General features: G+C 37.4%; 1 long non-coding RNA gene across 2 annotated transcripts; it reads left to right on the forward strand.

Moving 5' to 3' along the window:
• Nucleotides 1-601: 601 nt before the first annotated feature.
• Nucleotides 602-2,220, forward strand: LOC144994895 (uncharacterized). 2 transcript variants are annotated; one of them, XR_013658583.1, is made up of 3 exons: nucleotides 602-697; nucleotides 1,509-1,604; nucleotides 2,094-2,220. It is a non-coding gene; the product is annotated as an uncharacterized LOC144994895 (long non-coding RNA). The 2 variants fall into 2 exon arrangements; XR_013658582.1 differs by lacking the exon at nucleotides 602-697 and having other exon boundaries at nucleotides 1,468-1,604.
• The last annotated feature ends 11,986 nt before the right edge of the window (nucleotides 2,221-14,206 follow it).

Consider the following 14,206-nt stretch of genomic DNA (forward strand, 5'->3'; position numbering starts at 1 on the left):
TTTACTGTTGTTTAAACATATGTGTGTTATGATTGTTTTAGAGATTAATGTGGAAATGTATACATGATTAGTTTGTCATAGCAGACGTATGGCGAGCCAAACCCAAAATGCATTTTCTGCCCGTAAGTTACGACAGTGATGAGGTTTTTTTTTTTTTCAGAGGTAGAAATGATCTGTTATGCTGCAATCACACTAAACGTGATCCGCGTGTGAAATTCGCGTTGGAGGCCTCTGTCTGTGGCTAAAGTTTGCTGCTGGACATTTGTCCAAAAATGTCACTCAAAGCCTCTAACGGTTGTGTGGGAGGAGCTACCGCCAACAGTTTTAAGCCTGGTTGCTACATGGAAGCATTGGGTTTTGAATGCAGCTTTAAGCTTTTATAAATCACTGATCTCCGTTATAAAAAAGGTTTTTGTAAAAATAAATTAATCAACGTGCTCGTGTTGTGTTCAGGTACCGAACTACAGAGTGTTCAGTGTTGAGGCCAGCGAGGTAACTTGTCTCAGTTATTTGTCTAGAGCTATTTTAAAAAAACAAAAAATGCAATAGGTTGTGTAGTGCAATAAATGTTTTTTTGATCAGAATATAATTGAAACATTTTTTAACATTGAAAAATCTCTTTTGGACTTTTTCAGATACTGAACTTCAGAAAGTTCACCAGAAAGTCACCATTTCACCAGAAAAGACCTGTCAGTGGGTGAGTTTTATACTTATTTAATACATTCATCCTGAACTATTACCATTATTAGATTTATACGGCAGCATGGAAACATTTATGCACATTTTAACTAGTCAAAGGTCTAAATAGAGTTGAAATTATTTACAATTTAACTAAACATATTTAGATTGCAGGCTGAAGGTGGCACAATGGAATGGAGGTGCAAGTTGTGTTCTGTTACTTTGGCACTATGCAGTACTACATATAATACTGCAGTACTACATAGCCAATATTCCAAAGTGTTTCCACTGCCATGTATGTGGAAACACTTTGGAATATTGTCATGTCTTTATGACAGTATATTACAATAATAAAATGATGTTGCATTAGCACCATTCCATCATTTGAAACCATGAAAACTCATCTGTCAAGATCTGAAATGGATTTATGTAGAGTAGATGCAGTCAGAGGAAATTGTGCAGTTTTTACATGTTTGTGTAACTTAAAGCTGCCCTTTTCTGAGACTAAGTCCACCAAAACAGACAGGAACTGGCCAGCTTGGTTAGGATTTATGACCTCCAGGTGAATTTCTAATGTGCATAATTCAAAAACGGATAACAAATCATTTGTAAACAGCTGTAAGAAGCCACGGTGTAACTTGCCTTCAAATGACTTTGTGTCTTTGACCTGAAGTGGATCATGCCATAAACACTGCATTGTCCTCTTACTAGAAATAGACATCTAGAAAAGGTATCATTTTATTATTTCTTAAAGTTCCTTAAGTAAATATTGGAAGTGTTTGCTCTGCATTTGCTTCAAAGGTAATGGATATTTCTTTTTATTCTTTTAGGACCAACGTGACGTGAACATGAGACGGGCACTTGTCCTCCTTGCACTTCCTGTTTATCTGCATGAAGATGCCTCCAACTTCTTCAAGACCTGTACAGTAAGTGCACACGACTCCCTGTCAATGGTTTTCACTAATCCTTTAATATTGATTGAGATTTTATTGAGTGACATAATAAATAGGGCAATTGTTTGTAGTTTGTAAACTGAGTGATATTTTTAAATGGTTTTAAAACTGAGACGGAAGATGAAAGGCGAACATCAGGGACTCCTGATTGGAAGGAGTGGAGTTTCGTTTACCTTTTCTGCTCCTGATCCATCATTATTTGAATAAAGAAAAATGAAGCTTTAGTCTTAAATTATTTTATAAATGTCCTCCTTCAGAAAAATGCTAAAGAACTTTTTAAAAACACAATTTTAATTGGAGTTGGTCCTTAAAACATCATAGCCAGTTGATTAAAAGCTAACAGAATGTTAGCATGAAAAGATTCCCATTGACAGATGGCAGGAATGTCAGTTTTGGACATTAGTGTGATGAATATCTTTGAGGGTCTGAACTCATCTGTGTTTTTTGTTTTGTATTTTCCAGAATACCAGACCTCACAGACACTGCTGTGGGTATCTTCTCAGTTGTCGTGGTGACGCTCCGGATGCTGCCGTCAGTGGTCCCACAGATCTGGCTGACTAATCTCTTCTAACTCTTCGGGGACATCTATGCTCTGGACCTACAGCACCCCAAAAAACTTGAACTTGCCTTCATATTTATTCAGAATGCTGTCTTGAGCCTTGAGGACAGCAAACCACTGAAAGGACATTTATTGACGCTGAAGAATGTTTCGTTGAGTGAGTCTTCCAGAATGGACTATTTGTTGGTTTAAGTGTTATGTAACTAATGTGTTTTGTTGTGATCATTTGCTTTTTCTGCCGTAAAATACAAAACCAACTCTTTTTGTCAATATGTTGTGTGGCACTCTTATAATGCAGTTTTATTGCACTTATTGTTTCTTCATCCTCTTGATATTTGTGCTTTTTTTTAAAGAGCAATTAAAAAAGTGTATTAAGCAATCACTATTGTGTGGCCTTCACGTTTGTTGGTTTTTATCAATGTTAGCCTTTAAAATGTAGTGGGGCAGTATCAATATCTCTGTTTAGAATACATTTTAAGCTGAAGAATTTTAAATATTTTCAATGCTACACATTTAATGAGTTAAAGAATTTATAAAGCATTTGAGTGAATTTTACATATTTTATGAGTTGAGTAATATAAAAATATAGTTAGTTAAAGCGTTTTTTAGTTGGAAAATATTAAAAACTTTAAGTAAATAATCTCTCTTTTATAAGTTGAGGAATCTTAATATTTTTTATATGAAATAATACAAATGTAAGCCAACTGACAATATGAATTTTAATAAATGTTAACTTAAAAGTTTTAATAATATAACTTAACTGTTGCGTAATCTGTTACAAAATAATTTTTAAGTTCAGTCAACTCGCTAGGGATTACAGTGCAGACGCTAACATGAACCAGCAAGAAATCCCAAATTAACAGACTTGTGTTGTGGAAAGGTATGTTTTTCAGCTAGCAGGAATAATCAAAGTATCCGTTCTCTGTTTCAAAATGAGATTGCCACAAAACCGTATGTTATCTCATACTGGAACAGCTTTGGATGTAGAATTCAGTGGGAAAAGGTTTGGACCCTGCCACAAAAGTATTTCATCACCAATAAAATCAGAGAAATTTCTTTCAAAATTCTTCACAAATTTTATCCAGTGAAACATTTCTTTACTAAGTTTAAAAAAGATCTGGACATAAACTGTTCATTCTGTCATTCCTCACCAGAAACTGTGCCTCATCTTTTTTGGTTTTGCTATTTCACTCAACTATTTGGGAAAGATGTGATACATTTTATAAGAACTCATCTATGTGAAGATTATAGATTATTTTACGAGCATATTATTTTTGGATATTTTACACAAGAAAGACTTAATGCAGAAAAAATATATGTAGTTAATTTACTTATAATTATGGCTAAATACTTTATACACAAGTGTAAATATGCCAACAAAAAAAACGTGTTTTATGTTTTTTCAGAAAGAAATGGTTTTGTATGTGAACAGTATTAAATCTTCCACTAACAAAAAAGCTGTCAGAACAGTTGAAACATGGTCTCTCCTGAAACTTTAACAGATTCCTTTGCCTTATTATTTTTGTTTTCTTTTTGCATAACCTGTTTTACATGGTTATCATTATGTTTTTTTGTTCATTCTCATGGCGAACGTGAAGATTGTATTTTGCACACAGTGGAGTTTTGTGTTTGGTATTTTGTATGTGCAAGATATTGTTAATAAAGTTTATTTTTTTAAAAAAACGAACCGGCAAGAAGTAGCCACGGGGGTCCTGCAGCCATCGGAACCTTAACAAATATTTCATCTCCACCTCACCGTTGCCTTTTTTAAGAAATGACAGCTGGTTTTCCCACATTTATATGTAGTTATGGATCGAAAACAAGAGGAATTTGTTTTAATGTAAATGCGTGTTCCAGCGTCTACAGGAAGTGTCGCCCATAATTCACGCAAAGGCTCATGGGGGCTAGGAATAAGGTGGATACGGATTTTCTGTTTCGGTGGCACTTCTATTACCATTATTGGTATTTGAGACATTCCTTTGTGTCTCTAGAGATGCAGACAGATTTGTGACCACTTGAGGTGAAAATAAAATATTTCTTAAGGTTCCGATGGCCTTCTTATTGGTTCGTGTTAGCGTCTGTTCAAAATGGGAGGTGGCGGCCTCTCGTCCAATCAGAGCACGAGAAATCATCTGCCTTCCGTTTCATTCAAAGTGCCTTCCTTTTCATTCAAAGTGCCTTCCTTTTCATGCAAAGTAACTTCCGTTTCATGCATACTCCTCTCTCACACACACATATAAACTCTTCCTCACACGTTCATATATACTTGTCTTTCACATACATACATTCTTTTTTAAGAGTGATAATGAGAGTGAGAATGTATGTATGTGTAAAGTAATATATATGCATGCGAGAGAGAGAATATATGGATGTGCAAGTGAGAATATATGTATGCGAAAGAGAGTATATATGACTGTGAGAGCAAGAATGTATGAATGTGAGAGAGAGAATATATGGATGCGTAAGAGAATATATGTATGCGAAAGAGAGTATATATGACTGTGAGAGCAAGAATGTATGAATGTGAGAGAGAGAATATATGGATGCGTAAGAGAATATATGTATGCGAAAGAGAGTATATATGACTGTGAGAGCAAGAATGTATGAATGTGAATGGTTCAGAATAAATAATGTCTTATACGGCCCCTCATAGACTTGCTTTGTTGTTTGACACTTAACTTGTAAGGGTTTGCTCTACATTCCACAGGTCCTTTGGTATGGACATGTAACCTGGATTAATTGAGGCCTTCCTTTTATTTTGTTGTTTCTTTTTCTCTATTGTGAGTTTTGCACAGTCACATATCTCCCCAAATCCGGTATTGAACTTGCCATTGTAAGAACTTTTTAGAACTTAGAGACATGAAACCAGCACACATTGTAGCCCCAAAGGTTGTAATACTTAAAAGGGTCAAATATTTTATATAATCATTAGTATAGAGGGAGTGGAAATTGCCACTGAGTCTTGGGTTTGTTTGCGATACTCATCTTAGCAGGGGAGGAACTTTGTCTTCACACTTCTGATATGTTTTATACAAAGACATTTTCCTTTAGAAAAAAAAAAAATTAGTGCTGGATTTCTCTACTGCTGAGTTTTACAAAACTGAAATAATTGTCATTAGACATTTTTAGCTATTTTGGCATTAAGTTAGTTGTTTCAGCCTTTTAAGCGAAGTACTGTATTTTCCACTTTGTAGGCACACGTAAATGTCAATTTTCTTACAGTGTGCCTTATTATCCAGAGCACCTTATGGAATAACTTGTTTACTGATGTTGAAGCAATTCTGCAAAACAAGGTCGGGTGTTATTGTGAATATGCTAATGTTGCTGATGTGTAGCATATTGCAATCAAATTCTAGAGTCTGACTGATTTATCCCTGGTTCTTTTGTTTCATTTTATGTGCTTTATTTCAGTGTGCCTTGTGACACAAGTTTAAAAGTAGACTATTCACTGAAGGTGTATCTTATAATCCGGTGTGCCCTATAGTGCGGTAAATAACCTAAACCATTGACAATTGCATTGTAGGTAAAGGTGGACCTCTCAATTTTAAAATGACTCTGGAGAAATGGAGCTCTTCATTTGTACTTTTCCTTTTAAAAGGAACAACTACCTTTAGAAATTGTTGCAATTACAGTACTTCCAGTTGTTAATGCTGTCAAAGTTGCAAGCAAATCATTTATTTTCATGCATTCATCTTCTAAACCCATTTTGTACTTTTCGAGGTCACAGGGCTCCTGGAGCCTATCCCGGCCAATTGTGGGCGAAGGCAGGGGACATCCTGGACAGGTCGCCAGTCTGTTACAGGGCAGATCTTTTATTATTTATTTATTTTTAACCCTTGTGCTATCCTAGACACTTTAACATTGGGAGTTGGGTCATCTAGACCCACTAGACAGTGCTCTGAACCTTTTTTTCTTCAATGATTTGTGATCTTCACTGGTGTCCATGGATTACATTAACTATTTCCACCTTTATCCACCTTTGTCATGGTGGGGAGAACACGTCAATGTAAGGGGGGGGTCATCTAAGATAGCACAAGGGTTAAAAGCTATATCAATTTCAATTTGATGGTCAACAAAAGTTTTATCAGAAACTAAGGTTTCTCCTGGATCTCTGAATTTAGGCTAAGTCAACAGCTGCACCAGTAATTGTGTGCTTGTGTGTTTTTATTACCAAATTTGGACCATTTCTAAAATGATTTCTGACCTAATGAGAAGCTGTAGTTCTGATTAGGGATTTTTGGTCAACCTTATCATGGAAAATGCTATTTATAGACTCCTGATTAGTTTCAGGTAGGATGTGCGTGCAGGTTAGAGTCAACCTGGTCAGAAGAAGGTATTGGATCTGTGGTTGTAAGTAGTGATCTATGGCTTAAAAGGAAGTCAACACAATGACTCTATTTGGGTATTTGTGAAAACCCATGTGTGAGCACATTTAACAGGAAAGCTGTATGCTAAAAGCTCATTGTTATGTGCATTAGAATGTTTTTTTAGTGTGTTTGCCTGTGTGCATAAATAGTCTCCAAGTACAGCAGTCTGAGAAAATGTTTTGTTTATATCTGCCCTTAACTCACCTCTGTCTACACCATCTCCGCCTCCACTTGTCAGTTCTGTCAGCAGCACTCAGCTGTGTTCCTGAGATCACAGGATCCCTATCCCGTGTCCAGTGTCTGAGCTGTTTGCTGCAGAGTCTCTGAATGGAAACAAAAATGACTGCAAACACTGTTTTCTGACTTCATGAAGAACATGACTTTTGAAAAGATAAAACGAAAAAAAATCAAATGCATTCGTTTATAGGTTTATTGACCTCTGTGATTATGATGGCTGCAACATCCCAGCTGCTACATTGCAGAGCATCCTCGACATTTGTTGCATTTGGGTTTGTGTAGTTTGGTCTGCTCTGAGGCTTTCGGGGCATGTTCACACTGCAGTGTTTAGTCCTCAGATTCAACTTTCTTGGACACACTTTTATTTTGAGCTCACATAGGCTTTGAACTGCTCCAAACAAGTCAAAGGTTAACTTGCAATTCTTGTGAGGTTCACTATAGAGTGATCAAAATGAAAATTCAGCATTTAATGCTATGTTCATTACATAGCAATGGACTAAATCAGGGTTTTTATTTGCCGCCCTGCAGTGGAGTCGTTGCTTTGCTGCAGATCGTGTTGAAGGACTCTCACTCGGGTGCTTCCTGGTGAATCTTCATTACATAGCATTAAATGCGGAATTTTCATTTCAGTAATCAAAACCCAAAAAACAATGTTCCTATAAAATTGTTTCCTCCAAAACTAACTGAAGAACCTGAACTGAAAAAAATTCAGCATTTAATGCTATGTTCAGGGCTGTACAGTGGCGCAGTGGTTAGCGCTCTTGCTTCACAGTTTCAAGTTCCAGCTGGTGGACCTGAAACAGACCACCAGTGGTGGACCTTTCTGTGTGGAGTTTGCATGACCTCACCGTACATGCGTGGGGAGAACACGCATCCGAGAACTCCAGCTTCCTCCCACCATCCAAAAACATATTTCATAGGTAAATTGGTCACTCTAAATTGTCAATAGGTGTGTGAATGTGAGAGTGCATGGGTGTGTGATTGTGACCCTGTGACAGACTGGCGACCTGTCCAGGTGTCCCCTGCCTTCGCCCGCAAGTGGCCGGTATAGGCTCCGGCAACCCCTAAAGGGATAAAACGGTAAAGAAGACGAATGAATGAATACTATGTTCACACTGGGTATGTAATGAGAGTTCTTGGACATGCTTAACGCGCACTCTTACGTGCATTTAGCCTATAGTGTTATTGCTTCTTTTCTTGCTACTGTGCACGAACAGTTGAAAGAGGCGTAGTGTGAAATGTCAAAGCGGTAAAAATGTCGCTAATCTTGCTCCAGGCTTTTTCTTTCACAGCTCTGTTCCGATATATGAAAGACTTGGTGTCATATAATTCTGTCTGCGCACAACGCACAGATGATAAATTCTCTGATTAGTCAAAGTTCAACTGTATTAACTTTCAACACACTTTCACGTTTTGCATGTAGAATCGGAAAATGGAGAAACTTGTAGTGACACATGAACACAAGAGTTTTCAACCTGGAAGCCCAAAACATACATTTACAGCACTTCTGCTACTGCCGCCATCTTTCAAAAACAAACTAATTATCCAACATAAAAGCATCCTAGTGTCATTAGAGTTTCACCGAGATCAAAATGGCAATTTTAATCATGTTTAATAATGTTTTTAATATTTTAGGGGTCTGTTCCAAAGGAGGGTTATGTGGCATAACTGGATAAGTTTAAGGGTCAGTTAGTGGATAAGCTTAAGCTTTGGTTCCAAAAATGAAAGTATCTTTCAGAGTATTTCAGTAACCTTAGCAACTCAGTTTCTTCAAAGCTTTTTCTTTAGTTACAAAATACATTTGTGACCTTTACAAACCTTGTTGCTATTATGCCATTTCACTCATCGGTTTTCAACTGAAATGTGTTCGTGTGAATTGAGTTTTAAATCTCATTTTGTTCTCTACTCTGAGCTCAGCATTACAAATGTACCACAAAAGTGGTCAATTACAGACGAGTGGGTTAATGCTGAGTGGTCTGGATTCCATCCAGTCAAGTCACTTAAAGTAAGTTTTTTTATTCTCTCTAAACTAATAGATTGCATTGTATAGTTAAATTAATTTATTCCTTTGTCATTGTGTTATTTACAGTTATTTTTATTGTTAAAAAACCTGATAGAGCTGAAGAGAATGTCTTCAGAGCTGAAATCCCATAATGTATTACGATTGCAGGTAATTTTACTAAAGTTTTGAAATTTGTCTCTGTGTATTTTTGATAATTTACTACTATAGGCTTATTTATGAGACATTTTCGCATTGTGTGTATTGTACAGCAGCAGCAGCTGGACCTGATGTTAGAGTCGCTGATGCAGTAGACAGGGATAGATGGAGGAAGATAAATCACTGTGGGGACCCTTGAAGGGAAAAGCCAAAAAGAGAAGAAGAAGTATATTGTAGCAGCACTGCAAACATGACAGAAGTACATGACATTGAAGTCTCGGAACTAAGCTTTAATTTAACAAACATGTTTGCTTGAACTTCTACTGTCTACCGGTAAATGAACACTTTCAAAAATGTTCTCATGTAACACCTTTATGAATGTATAATTGCTAAGATGTTTGCTACTGTCAAAAAAACTCTTGCTTTACCTATTTGCCCCTTAATATCAACAACTTTACACCTCACTGGCATTAATACACTTTTGCTTTCATCTTTTTAAATTTCAACAAAAGATCTTATTAAACACCATAAAGCTGTAAAATAAAAACATCCTTTAAGAAAAATCACCTATAAAGAATAAAACATGCTATTACCTGCCACTAGTTATTAATGGAGAAGCTTCTTTACGATCTAGAATTTGTTGTTAATCAGCAACCACTAACTTTAGATTATATTCCATGCTGAGCTCATATCTTTGTGTCATTCTTTTATCTGATTGCTGCTGTATCAGATATTATTTCTGCACAGCTTCATGGTTTATTCCCTTTAGTTTAACTCTTGGTTAACAGAAGGAAATTGATTAAACTAACTGTTAATAGTCGTTTTTGTTGTGGTTGATTGACCCAGAGTTCAGAGTTTACCACATAGTGAGTTAATGAAGCTTTCTGGAACAGACCCCTGGTGTAATAGTTACATGTTGACATTGTCATTGTTAAACCTCCATATTTAGTGGAGCACATCCTGATTTTTTTCTATGATCTACGAGAGATAAATAGTTTAAGCTTCCTCTGTGGAAAAGTGGTTTTGTTTCGTCAGATTTATGTTGAGGTTCATAATGGTGCAACAATGAATCAGAAAAAATATAAGACAAAAGTGTCCGTACTAAAAAAAGCCATGGTTGGGTGACTTCTGCTTATGTCAGACAAAACAGGAACAAATCGAAAAAAGGAAGTGAGACTATCTAAGGCTGTTTTTCTAACTTCTTGAAGGCATATCGGAATCTGATTACTTGGCTTCTTTGAAACAAAGGTAAAAACTTTTTAAGAACAATAGGGGACATCTAGGGGACATCCATGTTAGATGTTTTTAACGCATAATTTCCAGGAGGAAGAAAACCTTTTCTGATCCAACAACTGGAAATCTTTCTGAGTCTGGATGATCCACTGTTGCTTTTAGGCAAACTTGCTGATCTGTCACAAGTCTTTATGGTCCATCGTCAGACCTCCACTTCTTTAACCCCTAATAGCACAGATGTCCCGCCGCAACATCAGCTATTTTCTGAATAACTTTGCAGCATCTGAAAGAGGTTTGTGAGTGCACATATTGCAGTGCTCAAAACCAAAATTTTGTGGTTTCACTTCACAAATTCAAATCAAAATAAAAATTAAAAAATAAACAAAGAAAGCCACTTCAAACTCTGATAGCAATTTCTCCCTAAATGCCTTTTTTTACTCAAAAAAGCCATGACAATTTTAGAAACTTGGATTTTAAAAAGTGACATATTTAAAAACGTATCAGTACATATCGTTTTACAATAAACATGAAATGCCAATAAAAAGAATAGAACAATGAGGAAGATGCAAACTTCTACCAAGCTTTGTCAACATTAATATGAGGCTTATGATGGAATGAAAGAGGTTTCATCTATTTGGGTGAGTGGTGAAGCACTTCACAAAGAGGACAATATGTCTAGTTGGCTTAGCTTAACTTCAAGACATTTACATATATGGTGTATAAAGAATGGTGTACACTTATGTAGTATTTTTCTACCTTCCTTAAAGAAACATTGCACTTTACAAACACAAGTACTTTTCACCTTTTTATACACTGATAGTGGCAGAGCTGCCATTTAAGGTTCTAACCACACCTCTATTCAATTCAATTCACACCTGAATAGAATAGAATAGAATATACTTTATTGTCATTGTGACATGTTCAATTAACCCTGATGCAAAAGCCCAAAACATACATTTCTACATACATGTAAGTATTTGTGTGGCCAACTCATGGTGGATGGATTTATGACTGCGGGTAAAATTTGGAGATTGGCCCTTTCCCCACTTTTAACTTCCCACCCTTGTCCTTCCTGGGAGTGTATATCAGTTCCACTCCTCCTTCCTATTAATATCCCACAGGGGAGACCAGAGCTCGTGTGGAGTTTGGGAGCGGAAACGCCTCCAAGCACCACTGAAAGGAGAGGGACAGAGAAGATGAAGGCGGAAGAGGGGAACATTTTCAGTTTGAGTGTGTTAAATGGGATTAGGAAGTGTGAGTAAGGACAGGAAAAAATATGGTGGTGAAAGAAAGTAGAGAGAAACTGCATGGAAAAACTGAGAGCATGGAGATCTGGGTAATAAAAAAAAGAAACAATGTTTAGAAAATAAATTAATGTGGTTTTCAAACTTTCTAAAACATAAAAAGCATGTGAAAGAATGTGATGGTAATCCATACTTTTTGTCGGAACACTGCTATGAACTCCCTCACTCTTGCACACCAACATCCAGTAGCAGCAGTTTGTTCTCACAAACAGGAGGGTCAATGACTTACCACTTCATAATAGCCAATTGAGCTGAATACCTTCCAGCAGATGATAACGATTATGTCCGCAGAGATAAAAAGCACAAAAAAAGGTAGATAATGTGACATACGTTTTGATAAAATTTACAATACTCCTGAGAGTAGCCACTCCTTAAGAATAGATGATCAGTGATGTACATTAGAGAATGAGGTCTTTTGACCCCAGCCTGATCCAAATCCAGCTCCTTTTCTCCATTGGGAAAAAGTCCTCCCATCTTCTCTCACATGGCCTGTCCACCCCTGATACAAACAAAGGACAGAGAGATGCTGAGAAAACCATACGAGGACATGAGCATGGAAACTGCATGAAGGATTACCCTGAGCTCCAAGTTGCATGGACACCGCGATGAACATTTCTGGGATAAGTGAGCCTACAAATCAAGTTTTGTGAGGCATTCAGGCCAAAAATGTATTCAAATGTTTAAAGTAGAAAGAAAGTAATCAAGCAAGTGCAAGTATTACGTCTGCTTTTTTTTATGCAGCTCAGCACAACTGCAGGATATTGCAGCAGTGACAATTATGACTCAACAAAGGGCCACAGACCCTGCTAGTGTCAAGGTTCATGAGAAAAGTGCTGTAGCATCTGTTCACAGAATGGGGTGACTTCAAGGCTTCAGTTAGAGCTCTGCAGTGATGTTTTGGGCAATTTAACCAACCTGCTGTTTTGTGGTCTTAGCTGGCAAATAGGCAGAGACTTACAGCTGAACCAGTCCAGGTTTTAGCCTCTGAAATCGAAACCCTGATAAGTAGTCCCTATCCTCACATGCCTGCTGCACTCCTGCATGAGCTGGCAAGGGATCAGTTAATTTGAACCCTGTCCCAATTTGCTGGTCTTTCATTGAAACAAGGCCACCTTGACAACAGGGGAAGGGACGCTTATCTCCCCCAGAAGCAGACAACAGCACATAGTGGACCAGAGTTATTGGCTGGACTCATATTAGGGACTTTTGCCATGTCCCAATCATAAAAAAGGGGGTGTCTTGTGCGGTGCTAGTCGACAAAGGCTCCATTCCCACACTGCTAAAGCCTAACATTGTTCCTGCCGGAATGGTGCTTGAAACCACAGCCGTCACGCTGGGAACTGTGATTGGGGATTTAACTCCCACAATGGGTTGAGGGATGGTGATCATTTAAAAGGATAACGATGGAACTTAAAGGGCGTACAGTAGGCTATATTATGCAAAATCAACTCTTTTGGGCTTTTAAATGTATTATAGTGTTAATTCCTTACCAAAGGCATGCCCAGTGCAATATTGGGCGGCACCCACAAGGAGTGAAAGGCGGAGGCTCAGAGACTGAGGTTGTTTCCGGGTAGGAAAAAGAAGCAGAAAAAAAGAATTCATATTTTATTAAACGGTTGTTCTTTTGTGTGTCAAATGTAATATATTTTCGTAAATATGTCTATGGTGCTCCCGAAATGTGCCCCCACCACTTTCCCGAAGCACACCAGGTGACTGCTGTCGGTGTTGTTCAGCTTTCATTGTTCTGCACATTGGTTTGGCAGAGAGCTTAACACCAGATGCCCCTCCTGACATAACCCTGTATTTTATCCGGGCTTGGGACCGGTATATGGAGACCCAGATCTGAGCCCTTTGTGGCTAACTAGGTAGGCAGTAGAAGGGTTTTGTCCAAAGACCCACACTGGGTTTAGCTCATCACTCCTCCTGGTGAACACTACACACAGCCTGATCCCTCTAGCCACTCTGCCTATAGTGAAAGAATAAAAAGAGAGGAGACACAAGTAGAAAAAGAAAGAGATTCCCTCCTACTTTTTACATTCCATCATCCACCTTAGAAGAACATAAACACTCACTCGAGCACAGGTGCTATCTCACTTTTGCACAAAGAGTTTGCGAGACTGAGTGAAATGTTTCACATGGGTTGGTCTGAAGGCATAAGTATGCGTGTGTGAACATTAGTTGTATTATAAACATGTTGACATTATTGTATGTGAACATTTTTGGAGCTAACAGGTATGTTTATAACATTTGACATTTGTGTGTGGACATGCCCCGCCCCCTCTAGATCTGTTTAACTTTAAAAGCCGACCGTAATGATTATAAACATCCAGCAACTTGTTGCTTTATGCAGCTTCACGATTTTTACCCCCCCCTCTCTAACATTCCTCTCGCTCTCTCTTCTTCCAATTCAATTTAATTCAATTTTATTTGTATAGCCCAAATTCAAAACGACAGTCGTGTTAATGGGCTTGGGGCTTCCTTCCCTTTCTTTTCCGTCCGGTCCACCAGTCGAAAAGAAAAAGAAAGAGATGTTACCAAAATAATCGTTATAAAATGTAAGATAAAAAATGCATTATATCTGTGAAAATTATGTGAAAATTATCTAAAAGTTTAATAATAAAATAATTAGTAAAAACCACAAGGAAAAGTCAAAATAATCAGAAAAACTTTTAAGAATTATTGAAATTGTTACTGAGTAGGAATTCAAGCGGGCTCAA

The sequence above is a fragment of the Oryzias latipes genome, chromosome 10 (assembly GCF_053564925.1).
Source record: "Oryzias latipes strain Hd-rR chromosome 10, Olatipes_Hd-rR_3.1".
Classification (NCBI taxonomy): domain Eukaryota; kingdom Metazoa; phylum Chordata; class Actinopteri; order Beloniformes; family Adrianichthyidae; genus Oryzias; species Oryzias latipes.